Genomic DNA, 14,783 nt, shown 5'->3' on the forward strand with positions numbered 1-14,783 from the left:
CACCTCTGTTTCTGTGCTTTCTAGAAGTGCTGAGCAATTACCTGTATGTGTAGGCAGCCAAGCGCCTTGAAAAACCAAACGCTGCATGCCTGTCTGTGCTTTCATTCTCCATCTGTGCAATGAAAATAACCTAGTATTGTCAAATATCTAAAAGCTTGACAAAATCTGTTCAGCAGGCCTGGAACCGATGAGCTTTTCAGCTTTTTGAAGCATCTAAACGAAGTTTAAATTGTCAGGTGAGGGAAGGCTGTCCCTCAAGGGATGAGAGAGAACAGGGAGCTGTGCCTTCAAGGGGGATGTTATAGGGCTGTGGTTGTTTTGGTCAGGAGAAGTAAATAAGGTTCAGACACCAGTATTCATTTAAAAGGTGATGTTCCCATACCATCTGGGATTAATACGTGCTACAGAATGATTCATAAAACTGCACGGAAATGATGTATGTTTATCCAATACCTTTGGCTCTCAGCACTATTCATAAAAATTTAAGTGCCCTGCTTCCTTTGAAATAGAGACTTGACAGTGTATAGGGTTCCCTGCTTCTTGTTAGCATCTCATCGAAGCTAAGAGCGGACAGGGAACCTTTTAATTTCTCCTGTGTCCCTGGGGAAGGGTGGTTCAATCTACCTCCCCATTATCCTGCCTACTAGTGGTCCTAGCTATAAAGTTATAAACAACGGTGATTTTTCCTACTAAAACTGGTCTTGGACGAGTTGAAGATCAACTATGCAAAAAAGTTTAGTACTTACTATATAAAATGTAAAACACCAGCACTAGATTTCTCCCTGGACTATTGGTAAGCCCTTTAAAAGTACAACAAATGTTACTGAAACAAGCAACCCCAAAACAAACCCCAACATTTTAAGGCAAAACAAGCCCTGGGCAAAACTAAGTAGAGCCTCAGCATTCATCATACATTACAGGATGCTTATTCCTATAGCTGCAGGTGATGTAGGTACTCCATAGCAACAACCTTGAAGCACTTTTATTAAATATTGTACCATTAAAAAGTAATAGTTGCAGAGATTCTTCAAACACAATTTTAATATTTGACAGACTCTAGAGTTTTGGAAACTGAACTTCATTTTTATAGTTATTCTCAGGGCAAAGATTTTTAGCAGAAAACTCCTACTCTAAAAAAATCCACCACTTCCCAAGTGAAGGAATAAGGTTTCTTATGATGCTTTTCCATGCAAGTCTGATCCCAGGTCAAGCAGCTAGACTATACCAGGGCCAGCCAAGCCCTTAGCGGTGGGGGGGAAAGGGCTGCACGGACTTTTGGTGCCCTGATAAGAAAACTGAATGAGAACTTACCAGAACCTGTCTGAATTAAGAATTTATATGGAAATCCCTATTATAATCAGCGACAGAGTATTTTGGAAAAATCTCTACTTACCTTACCATCAAATTAAAAATCACTTTATAGGACCAGTTATGTTTATAATGCAAGTTAAGTGGCATTGAACACCCTTTATGGGTAGCCTCAGTACGATGGAAGTGGGAGGTCAGTCTAACACTGACATTCAAGATCCAAAGATCTGAAGTCACACACAGCCTGACATGACAGTCTTCTGGTACCCGGTGACAATCCAGAAACTGCCCTCGGGGTAACTCTGTGATCCTGAGCGGTTTGGTCAGTCATCTGGGATGTAAGAAACTGACTGCGACATTTCTGCAGTGGAACAAAAATAAATGGAGAAACTTCAAAACCTCTCATGAAATAGAGTTATTTTCTGCTTTGCTATGTTATCCGCTAAACTTGTCCTCCTTCATTTGGGAAGCGTGGATTGCTCTGCAGCTGGGGATTGAACTGAACCTGGCATGGGTCCATGCTGGAAGAGCACTGTATCCACCCTGGTAGCTGTGATAAGCCCTCTTCCTTGTGAATTAATCTAGACTCAGAAGACTAAATTCGGAGACTCAGCGCAAGTAATTGTGCATATGCAGAACAGCAACACTGTGGGTGGCTTGTTGCGTTAGCACACGTTTGGTTTTAGTATATGCAAAGTGATGTCAAAGCAAGTGAACGTACGTCCAAGGCCAGAAACAAGAACCTGGTGCTGGGCTGTCAGATGGCATCGTGTAATGGTGATGTTAGTGAGAGGATGAGAGGTTTTTCTCCCCAAAAGCTAGATGTTTGGGAGCAACTGCTGGAGCTGTGTTGCTTCTGAAAGTGCTGGGAGCTTGAAGCTTCAGCGGTGGTGGCGACCCTGGCCATGAGGGTTGCCTCTAGCTTACTCTGAAGAGAAGCAGTTCCAGCAAGTGGCGAAAACTCACATTTGGAGATGGTTTCTATGATGGAGGAAATGGGGCCACCTTCCGTTCTGACTTAACTACTACTCTGTTTCAGTTCTCATCCTGTTTCAGAGTTAATGTGCTGGGCAGCTGGGTATAGATGCGAGCACAGATTTTAAGCGTATTGAATATGTACAGAACAGCACAGCAGCAGCTGCAGCGAGCAATGCCCAGAGCCCAGGCCACCAAGCAGCGATCCAGAGCATCTGCTCGGTGTCTCCCCCAAGCACCAGCGCTGCGCTGCTGCGGTACTGTGGTTATTGGGAACAAACGTCCCTTTTCATTGACCGAGGGGCTGGTGCTTCCAGAAAGCCATGCCTGGCCTGGGGGTGACTGAAGTGACCCAGCGTAGCTCTGAAAGGGGATGTTTGTGCCAGTATCTGATCCCTCTCGGCACACACCTGCCTGCTGGCGAGCAGATGCTTCCCTGTGCTCGCGCACCCTGCTTGGGGAACTGTGATTCAGGGTCTGCGTGGTGACAGCAAATGTCTGAGCATTGAGTTGAGACTGGCTGAGACTTCCTCAAAGTGAGCACACCAAACAGACTCAATAGCTAAAAAGACTGTTTTAGTAGAAGACAAAATGAGATGCTCTTTAAACAGGTATTCAACTGCTGCATCAGACAAATCGTAATTCAAATGTTTTATAAAGAAATCTCCATATACTGTGCCCTAACTCTCAGCTGCAGTTCTGAGTTATGGTCCCTTCTAGTTCCCCTGGAAAACTCTCCTTCACCTCGGAGGTGGAGTTGCTGGAGTGGCCTCTGGCCAGAGGTGATCCTGCTCCTCCTCTGCCAGCTCTGGAAATTGCCTCACCATCTGTGGGGCTGGTTCAGAGCACTGAATTGGCAGAAAACTAACTCAGGAAACTTTTTAAAGCTTCTTCCAGATGAGCATGTTCATTTACTGCTAGGAAAGGTGTAATTTCCCTGTCCCTCGGGAGGGTGTTGCCTGACCAAGATGCTGGTGCCAGCATGAGGTGAACGGGCAACTTTCCTCCCCGTTGCCTGTCTGTGGTTTTCAGCAAAACGTAACATATGGTATGGATGGTGAGCAAACAAAGTCATGATGTGTTGAGCTTCCTCCCGACTTGTCAAACATAAAGGATTTTGAACGCTTTGTTTCAGTTTCCTCTATCCTAAATGGAAAAGATTATTTGGAGAATATGCCAAGACTCATCAAAATCATCCATTTTCCAAAACAAGATGGGATTCCTTACTGCAGCATTGTATAAGGGTGCTGGATTGTGATGTACGCATTGGTGCGCCCTTGAGGATGAAAGATGAGATCTGTGCCTCTTTAAAATCAGTGGAAAAATCTGCTGACTGCGGTGCAGATCTTTCAGCATATAAACTAGAGGTGTCCACTAAACCATCAGGCTGTTGATACCTTGACTCCATACGAATTAACAGCAATTTGCTGGTGCAAACTTTTAATTTCTCTTTGCTGGCGGCCTGGAGAAATGCCAAGCTGCATACGCTAGGTACATGCTTTTTTCCTGTTAACTGATGAGAAAGAAATGGAATCTGCTTTCTCTGGCCAATAACAAAAGGAAGTGGTGACTCGGTCAGGGGAATTCTAAAGAGAAAGTAGATCAAGACTTAAAGAGAAAGATCAAGAGCACGTAGTTGTCAAATGATGCAGAAATCTGTATTTCTGTCTTAGTCGTTATAAACCCCAGCGCCCTTGCAAACCAACACTTTTCCCAAGGTCAGAGGAGAGTCTGTCCCTTGTTCTCCTGTTACACCAAGGGATAAGACATGCTTATCCACATGAGGTTTGTATTTACCTGCCTAGCTTGCAGTTTGGTGCCATCTAGAAAATGTTGTGGTTAGTTGTAGTTTTTTAAGCCTAAAATCTAAAGCTGTGCTTTTTCAGCTGGACAGGCTGGCCATCTGCAGAAGCGAAGGCACTCTGCTCTCAGCTTCACGGAGCCCACAGTGACAGTGCAAATGCAAATACCTTTTGCAGGATTTGAAATGTTGATTACATTGGTATTATATAGGACATTGGGGACATAAGAATCATTTGGCATGGGCTTCATGCTGGCATGTTTATATTCACATTTTTCTATTTATGATTGTTTAGGAATAGGATCAGGAAATGGATATTGAAACATTAGTTGCCAAAAGAGAAGATGACTGAAACAGATGACGTGATTCTTCAGAGTAATTTTGGACAATCAGGGAAAGAAAGGAGTAAAGGAGAAAACCAGTTTACATGTCAGTTCTGTGAACTTCAGGATAGAAAGGCCAGAAAATACAGTGCGAAACAGTCAGCAGCATTATTTTATTGTGAGAAGTGATGATGATAAACTTGGCTACAAAGACGATGAGAAATTCTGTGGTGTAAAAGATCACAGTCCAGAGTTACCAGGTTCACTGGACTGAAATCAGAACTGAAACTGGATGCCAGCAGAATCAGACACTTTGGCTCCACAGAAGAAAACTGGGCAAGAATAAAGATTTTTTCATCCAAATGCCATGGCTCCAGTCCCTGGCTCTAGGAAAAACATGCACAGAGCTTGGTTATTGTTTTCCCTGAAGATGTATCATACAATTTGGTAAAGCGCAAGAAATTGCATTTACTTATTAGGGTATTTAGAATAGGCTAAAGATAGGAGCATGGGCTATAGGTCTGGAATGACCTTTTCAGTCGCTGTTTGCTGCCCTAACACAAGCAGCTACCCTGTCATTATCCTTCCATAATTTACTGTAAAACTAGTTAGGTTTTTGCTAGCTCTGTCCCTGTTAGTAGACTGTTCCAAAACCTTTCAGGTAAGAAACCTTATTTCCTCTTCAAACCTCCATGAAGAGGTTTTTTTTTTAAACTCAGTTGTTTGCACTGTTGGTGTTATAACTTAGATTAATAAGTTTTGGTAGTAGCAACTTCCAGGACAGTGGGGAAACTGATCAACTGCCCTTGCAGCATTTGTTTTCCTAAACCGGATTGACCCACTTGCTTCTTTCCACTAGAAATATCTTACCTGCTGTGAGACTTTTTACCCACTTATATGTTGGCCTTACAAGTTTGTACCAGCTTCTGAGCTCGCTCCAAAAAGGCTTTTGGAAATGGTTATCATCTGGCTACTTCTGAGGTCCTTTCCCTACAATTTTCCCCACTTACCAGTTCCAGAGAGTTTCAGCACATTTCATTTAAGGAAATTCCAAGGCTCTTCAGTGTTCATATTCTTGACTTCTTCAGGAAAGTTTATTTCAACTCAGTTTCCCTTCCTTAAAGTTTGCCCCTTTGAAAAAAAAAAAAAAAATCAGTGTTACACCACCATTTGTTTCTTTTTCCATTTAACTATACTGGAATCAACTTCTGATTATTCAATTCAAATTTAGTTTGCATGTGCAACTCTTCTATAACATCATTTCTAAAATAAAGTCTAAAATAGCCTTGTTTGTTGGTTCAATAATTATTTCATAAAGAAATCTGTCAGCTGCCATGTTCAGGAATAACTTTGACAAATCATTAGTAGAAACACTGGTTCACATAAGCAAAATTAAAATTGCTTATTATAGAATTCCTGTTAGTATTCAGCTTTCTAATAACCTACTATTGAAACCCACTCTGTTATTGGGGTGGCCTCTCCAGACCCCCTCTTCTCATGCTTCTTACATATTATTTAAAAAAAAAAAACTTTCTAACTATGGTCTCCTTGCTTATTTCATTATAGTTTATCACATCACTGATAAATAATTCTACCACCCTGTACCATTTTCCTTTCTTAAACACCAGCTGTAGGTACCCGGCTTGGGGTTAGGGTGATGTTTTCCCTAGATTTTGAGTACCTGTATAATATCTGTGTTCAGTCACACATTAGCAAGTTTATCTCTTAATTTTTCTGTTCAAGTTTCTTGTATTATATAAATGTTAGGGACGGTAGGCATCCATTTTAAACTACTCGGAAACTTACATATAACTTGGATGTTTCCTGTCTGTTGAGCAGTTAAGCCTCATTGCCGTGATTCCAGGACTTTATACACTCGTGTGGGTAAGTCAAATGGATTGTGTCACTGAGTGCAGAGTGCTTGTGTATGTGCAAGAACTCGTCTATGCGAGTAAAGTAGTCAGATCAGGCCTTCAGTTGGCACTATTAATCTTGTGGTATGATCTGAGGTGGTCTTGAGATGAATAAATATATCTGTGATAATCAACTATTTTCTAATACTGTCCTTGTGGAAGAGCCCATTAAACAACGAAGAGACTGCAGAAAGATGGGTTGTTACCTAAATTCTGTTGAGCTGGGAGAAGGTCTTTTTCTGACAAAATAAGCAATCATTCATGATAGTGTTTGACACCGATCTGAAATACTGGGGCAGAAATGGCATTGACACGGTCTGCGGTTGCCAACATCTTGCTCAGTACTATGCAGTGGATTGTTTAATCTTCCAGGTTTTAGTTCTCTGCCCAGGAAATAGAGAATAATATTTAGCTTTCTCATAAAGGTAGCACGTTGGGATTAGTTTCTGTAGGCTGCTGTATTCAGCAGATGAGGAGCTTCATAAATCAGACAATCTAGATGTGAATTGCAATCTGGACTCCTCTTTTGGGACTCCTTTGGAAGGCAAGTACATTGAGACATTTTCTCTTAGATTATCGTACAGAAAAACTGCTGTACAAATATTAGCCAATTGAACTTTTTTAGCATTTTCAATATGTCCTGTCTTTTACAGAGCCTGTTATTCCTGACAAGATGATCAGAGAGTTGGGTTTTGAAGTGTAGACTGTTCCTTGTTACGGTTGTCCTAGTCTTGGTTTGTTCACGTGCTCGTGTACCCAGAGACCAGCTGCAGGTCAAAAGGGGAGCTGCTGTGCAGTGGTAGAGATCTCTTGGAAAATGTCTGATATATTAGTTTATACCAAACCATGAGGACTATTATTCATGCCGTTCCTGGTCTTCATCATCGTGGCTGTCAGCTTGATATCCTTTCTAATCAGCTGGGCTGAAAGGGTTTAAAGCCTCAGGCATACATACGAAGCGGAGAAAGAAGCACTCCGAGGCTGCCCGGCAAAAGTAGCCTTCTCTGTCAGTGGGGAGCAAGAGCGAGGGATAGAGATCGTGCTGAGTTTTTCTCTTTTGTTGCTTTTTTTCTTGGGGGAGGGAAAGACAGTGGTGTAGCCTTTGCCTATATTCCATTTAGCTTAATAAAGCTCTGCAAACCTGTAATGTACCTCCTCGTCCTAAACCGTAAGAGCAAACTGAGATGGCCCTAAACTTGCCCCTGTCGACTGTTCACGTCTGACTGTTATCGCTCAGGTCCACTTCTCAGAAACAGTTTTAATCAGTGTGACTAATTGGAGCCAATCTAAGCTAGTAGATTATTTTTAGCAAGCTTTGCCAACCACAAGAAACTTCCGGCCACCCCAAAAGCACATGAAGCACTTTGGAAGAGGAAAAAAAATTTAGCCAGTTGCTAAAGGTAAGATTTTAAATGTGTAGCTGTTTAGATAAATGGCAGTACTGGAAATATTCCTGAAAATACTTATGCATATACTTAACCTTAAGCATACGCATAATTCCACTAACTTCAGTGGGACTATATATATTTGTAAAGTGAACCACCTGCATGTTTGAGAAGACCAAGCTATTAAGCTTCTCTGCATGCAGAATTTTATCCTGTGACTAAGTCTTTGTGTATCATGCTGTAAATTTACCCTGAAGTTTGCCATAAAGTCAGTGCCTTTAAAGAGTATATTTGAAGAGCTCCAGTAGAGTCTCAAGGCAGTTATAATAGTGTGTATTTGATTTACAGCATGCCATTGAATTAGAAGGGTATTTGAAAGGGGATTTATGTTAAAATAATGTAGACAGTGATTTAGAGCATGGATTGTGGCCATAAGTATGGGCAAACCAGAAGAGTTTATTGCAGCAAACAGCTCATTGCCTTCTGCGGAAAAAACACAGGAGTAGAAAATTTGGAGATTGTCATCCTGGCTGAGTATATCTGTCAACTAAAAATACTGGTCAACACATGGCTTTTCAAAGTAAAGATGACTTTCAACAACATTTTGTGTAACCAGCACTGGATAGAATCATCAATGAGCTGGAACAGCGATTTGGAAAGGAGAACCATGAAATCAATAAACCAGCTGGGACAACGAGTCCAAGAAATACACATTTCTTGGAAAATGACAGAGCGTTCTGGCAATAAGCACTCAGTAGATCTGAGAATTTTGCCAAATTCTTCAACAATACTGTGATGGCTCCTGAATAGACACATGCCTTGACCCGATTAGTAAACATTTGGGTTTTATACAAAAATGCAGAAATTAAATCTTAAAATAATAATTCCAAAGCTTTTTTATAACTCTCTAGATTGCTCTCAGTATTGTTTTCATAATTTCTTATTGGAAGCTTAAAATGCAAAGCCAAAGCATCAGCTGGCGTAAGGTACCTGACTTTTGTGAAGATGGACTGATGTTAACGACCTGGGGCATAATCTGTCTCCTTCAACATGTCTATTCCCTGCCTCTAAGCACAGCCTGTTATTTTGGATCTAAGTGGATTAAAAAAAAAATAATGAGGCTGTTCTGAAAAATGGAAACATGTTATCAACATAACATTGAACTTTACAAATGGATGTTAAAAAATGTTCATGTATGCAGAGTGCAAACTATGAAAAAAAAACCCAAATATAAACTTGCGTTGAGAGAGAGACGAAGACCACAGTGACTCATTTGGTAACAAAGTGCATCTGAATGAGCCCAAAATGAGCTTCCTGCTGCTGCACAAAGGAGCACTCTTCTGTGCCTCAAGGTGCAATAGACGGAAACGGTGTAACTATATAAAACTTTTTGGTTTGGATTACTCTATATAGTTCTGCTACAAACAGCCAATTTGGGCGTTGCCAAACTTAGTTGATTTCTCAGTTTTGTTTTTTTTTTTTTTAATACTGGCACTTGGAAAACAAACCAGCAATGATCCCTGATGTGAACTTGGGTTGGGATTGCTTGCTGACGGAATCTGATTGGACAGTTTCACCCATGAAAGAGATCACAGGTTCATTCTTACAGTCTGAAGTCCCGGTGTAAAACCTTCTGGATTCGCTGGGGAAGGCAGTGCTGCTTTCTCTAACAGCAGCCTCACGAGTGAAGTTACTCACTCCCCAGGACTGTAAGGGTACAGTGGATAAAAACTGATACGGGATGAATGCCGAGGACAGAAAGGTCTACGCAGTGAAATGATGCATGAAATATTAAGAGGGCGGGTGTTTGGCAGCTTCATTAGGAGGCCAGGGGAAGCGTTCTGCACACCAAGAAAGGATGAAGGCAACTGTGTCTTGGATACTTGACAAAGAGACCTTTGTGTTCTCCTCTCTTGTTTGGTTTAGCATCGTCACACTCCTCTCTCTTCCCGGAAAATGCCCTCACACACAGCAGAGGACCCTGTGTTTCTGTTTGGGTGGATGTACAGGTCTCCTTCAGTCCCCAACCCCTGACACACTGAATCAGTCTCCTGCCGGATCCACATGGATTCACACAAACTATGGGAGTGGACGGAGGGAGCTCTCCTGCTCTTGTTTCAGCAGGCTGTATACTCAGCCAGACATTTCAACATCAATTATTCTCAAATTTGAGTTTATATACAAGCTAGGGAATGAGGGATTTTGAAACACTGAATGAAAGATTTTTTATTTTATTTTTTTTTTAACTGGAAAACAACTTTATCCCAGTGCTCAAGGCTTTATCTGATATCTGTGCCTCCGTCCAACATGGAGAGAGTTGATGGCAGGAGCACAGAAGATGGAGTTGATAAATAAGTGACAGCAGAACAGCACAGAGCACTGGAAATTGAAGACAAGGAACTACCTGCAAAAAGAAAGAAGTTGACAACACAGGAATGTGGAAGAAAAAAGCATGCCAGGGAAAATGATTTTGAGAATATTCGGTAAAATACCAAAGCAGACAAGGTTGAATTGAATGTAGTCACATAAAGATTCCTTCTTTGAACATGAAGATTGCACAAAAGGTTCAGTAATATAAACTTTTTACCCAAAGAATGATTGCAGAGAACAACAAGAAAATGTTCTTTGAAACGAAAAATGCTAATTAATATTCTCAGGGGAATTTAACAACATTACAGACAGAAAGAACACTTTCAACTTTTAAGTATTTCATAGATACAAATGAATAGGCAGTAAAATCTAAAGAAGTTCTAAGGACAGAGAAAACCATTTTTTAAGGTAAATTAGTCATAACGCACTGTATATACCATTGTTGCTTCTTGTCATATAAAAGCATACTGTTTCATATGGAAAAAAGAAAGTCCAACTTTTTTGTCAGAGAGCTTTGAGAAATTTTCCACCACTAGTACTTATCCTTTAGGACCCTTTGTCTTTTTCCCAAGCACTCACTTGTCAGCTCCATGCTGTTTCTGCAGAGGTAAATCCCCTATATTAGATGAAGAAGACAGCAAATGAACAGCAAAGGAAGCAAAGCAGCACAGAGAAAATTCCCTTGCAGGTTGCAGGTCAACTAGTGCTTGTCCCAGTTGTTTAGGATCCTATTTGCTTTGCAGTACCGCTGCGGGACATGTGTTTTAAATATAGCTTCTTCCAAAGCTATGAGGAGATTGTAGATTTTGGTTTTATGGTATCAAGAAAAAGATTCTATGTTGGCAGATATTTCCATGGCCTGGTTCTGCAGATGCTTTCTCTTAGATGCTTAACTGTGAACACGGTCACTAGGAAATAGGGGAGGGAATTGCCCGAATACTCTGCTTGTCCCTAGTTAATTCACTTGGGTTTCATATGGCTGGTTACATTAACTGCAGGATGAGTTTAGCAAAAGATTAGCTATAGTAGCAGATCCCAGCACTGCCGTACTTTAGTGGTTATTTTGAGTTAGGCATGTCTCATGTGTAGTGGAATACAGCAGATGGACTGGAGGGATGCTGATTTGTTGCGTACATTAGAAGTAGTTTGCACCAATTCTTCTGTTGCAAGGAGCGAAAGCCTGCAACTATTTGGTTTGAGAAGTGCAGAGAGGTTGCTGTCTTTGTTTCTGAATGGTCAAAAAGAAAATAGGTTAGATAAATATCTTTCTGTTTACTGGCAGTGGATGACTGTGTTCCTCTGCTGTATAAACTGTGTGATCAAAGAAGACTCACTCTGTAGATAATGCCCAGATTTGTTGAAAATACTGCACGACTTCCTCAGCAGGCCAGAAATCATCTTACAATAAAGCATAACGTGTTACTACTTTATCAAATTACTTCTCTGGGTTATTGCTGTTACAAGTTGATGATCACATGATGTGAAATCTAAATTTTTCACTGATAACATTTAAGAGAGGCAGTCTCGAGAAAACAGCAGAGGGAATCGCAGGCATTTGGATAAGTTCATGGGCACCACAGTTAGACTACTTCAAGCACCTCTTACTGTGTCTGTTATAAAAACACCTTCTATGACGTGAGCAGATTGATAGCACACTTTGTACTGCGCATAATTTTAATACACTCTGTAGATTACAAAACTGAAGATAAGTTGCATCACATCAGAATCACAGTATGCTGTGTCTCCAGGCTAAACTAGGAGATTATTAAAGAGGTCCTACAGTTCAAACCAGGTTTTATTCCCTTAGCTGGTCCCTTAATATACCCTAGAGTTTTACTGGGGAAAAGAGATAAAGGAATGATTTCTTTTCTTTCTTTTTTTTTTTTTTTTTTACATTAACTGTATTAAATGATGGATTAGACCTAATTGTCATCCCAGGCTTATAAATTGAAGAAAGAAATTCCTTTTGCAAGATTCTGCCTGTATTTTGTAACACATTTGAGGAACTCTCATATGGATTAGATCTCCTGAGTCTGCTAGTGGCTGACATATGTTCTGTGAAAAAGAAAAATGACATATTGTTTTGTAAAACTATTCCCTGTGTCTTCCCACTTGCCAAGCTTACTATACATTATTTGAGGAAAAAAATGTTGTGCAAAATGTTTTGTAATTTAGTAGGAAAAGTGGAACAAACAATTGCAATCGCTTGTGTCAGTAATATGTACACTTATGTTAAGCGTAAATGCTGGTACCAGGAATATTTATTAAGCTCTCCAAAATATTTTCACTTGGTAAATTTCAGATTGACTGGTTTGGACTCTGTGGAACAGGCCCAGCCCTGATTAACATGTAAAAATTAATCAATACCAGATGAGATGAGCAAACTGTGAAGAGCTGAATGATAACAGCTTTCACAACACTTTTTGAAATGCACATCAGTAATGCTTTGCCATAGAAGCCGGGAAACAAAATACCATGTTTAACAGCTGGCATCAAAGAAACTCAGGAGATAATAGAAAGAACATGCCCTTGGACTATGATATAGTGCAATTACACGCTAATGTGCAAAAGGTCCTCGAATAATATTTTTGCTTTGTTTTTCAGGAGATTGCAACAGAAATAAAGAAGTTGATCCTTGGAAATGAAGATTTCAAGACGACTATATTTCTATATAGTCCATCGGATCTCATGAGTTGCTAATGCCAGTATTTGGATAGAAACGTTCAGAGATTAACTGCTTCAAGAAGTGGTAGTGATGAGGATGTTGTTATCCCTGCTTCTTCAGGGTCAACATCAAATTCAGGACTTAGAATGATGCTCTCTTACTTGACATCTCGAGCTCTTGGCTTGGAGGCTCAGTCTCATCGTGTCAATCTACATTGTCCTGTCGACTGCAGTTGCACCATAGCTCTAGCTGTGTTTCCTACTCATGCTATAGTCATGCATGATGAGGTTTTATTTTGGTATCACGTAATGTGTTTTCAGGGATATTTCAAGTCTAAACACGTTGTATGCACAAAGTTGAATTATCGTTTAGTTCTGTTGTATTTCAGTGCCTCTGTATCACAGGACCTGGCATTCATAGAGAACTTCAAACACCCTAATACTTGCTAGAATGGTAACAAGGCCATGCACAACCAATCCAGGAGGTTTCTGGAGTGTATTGAAGACATTTTCTTGAAGGAGGTGATGAATTAACTGATTAGGGGAGATGCTCTGCTGGACCTGTACTCTAAACAAGGAAGAGCTGGTTGAAAAAGTGAAGGTCAAGGGCAGCCTTGGATGCAATGACTGTAAGACTCGGCAAGTTCCCATGGAAGACAGACCTGGAGGGAAAAGGGGCCCAGGAGGGCAGGTCAGTCTTCAAGGACAATCTCCTTAGAGCATAAGGGCAGTCTACTGCAATTGCAGATAGTAAAGCAAGCGTAACAGAATATCAGCATGGATGAAGAGGGCGCTCCGGACCAAGCTCAGATGCAGAAAGGAAGCACGCCGAAGAAGGAAGCTGCGACGGCTGCCCAGGAGGAACACAGAGACACGGCCTGAGTGCACAGAGAAGGAATTGCAAAATCCAAAAGGGTTGAAATTAGCAAAGGATGTGAGGGGCAAAAAGAAGGGCTTATTGTCCATATTCCTGGAAACAGTGACCAGTGTCAGCCTCAATCCAGTGGCCACCCAGCAAGTCTGTTGTGATGAGGCAGGTTCAAGGTCAAGCCAAGAAATCAAGTCAGCAGGTCAGGATGAGGGACAGGATCAGGGAGGTACGAGGCTGGGCACTGACACAGCTGCAGCACAGCTGCAGAGTGCCTCTAGCAGAGGCCAAGTGCAAAATCCTCAGCTTGAAAGCAGCTCCCAAGGGACGGAGAGGCAGGCAGGCCCTTCCTGAGGCTGCCTCTAGCTTTCTTCCCAACAAACAGCTCAGATCAGCAAAAAGGCTGACCTTGAACTCTGTCAACTAAACTCCTGAACCAACTAAAATCCTGGAAGGGGGAGTTCACTCAAGGCCCTGACGCAATACAGGCTGGGGATTCAAGGCCCAGAAAGCAGAATTGCGGAACAAAACCTGGGGGACCTGGTGGATGAGCTGCATGTGAGGCAGCAACATGCCCTTGCAGCAAAAAGAGGCTGATTGCATTCCAGGCTCTATTAGCAGAAGGACAGCCTGCTGCTGAAGGGAAGTCATTAGTCCCTCTGTTTGTTTACTCTGCCCAGTTTTGGGCTCCCCACCACAAGAAAGACAGTGACATACTGACCAAGTCCAGTGGAGGTCTGCCAAGATGTTGTGTGGTTGGAGCTTGTGATGAAGAAGAGGCTGAGACAACAGTGCTTGTTCAGCCCTAAGGAGAGGTGGCTTCAGGGGGAACCCCCCTGTTCTGTTCAGAGAAGATGAAGCCAGACTCTTCTCAGAGGTGCACAGTGGCAGGACAAGAGGCAACGAAGATGAGTTGGAATATGAGAAATTCTGACTTGATACAGTAATTTATTTTATACTGTGAGGATGGTCAAACACTGGAGTGAGCTGGTTGCCCAAGGGGGCTGCAGTATCCTCCACCCCTGGAGTTACTCAGAACCAACCTGCATGAGGCCCCAGGCAGCCTGCTCTACCATGACCTGCCCTGAGCAGGAGGCTGGACGAGGTCACCTCTGGAGGTCCCTTCCCACCTGTGTGATTTCATGCGGCAGTGAGGCACTTTGGTGCAGTGTCAGA

This window comes from Chroicocephalus ridibundus, chromosome 8 (genome assembly GCF_963924245.1).
Source record: "Chroicocephalus ridibundus chromosome 8, bChrRid1.1, whole genome shotgun sequence".
NCBI lineage: Eukaryota > Metazoa > Chordata > Aves > Charadriiformes > Laridae > Chroicocephalus > Chroicocephalus ridibundus.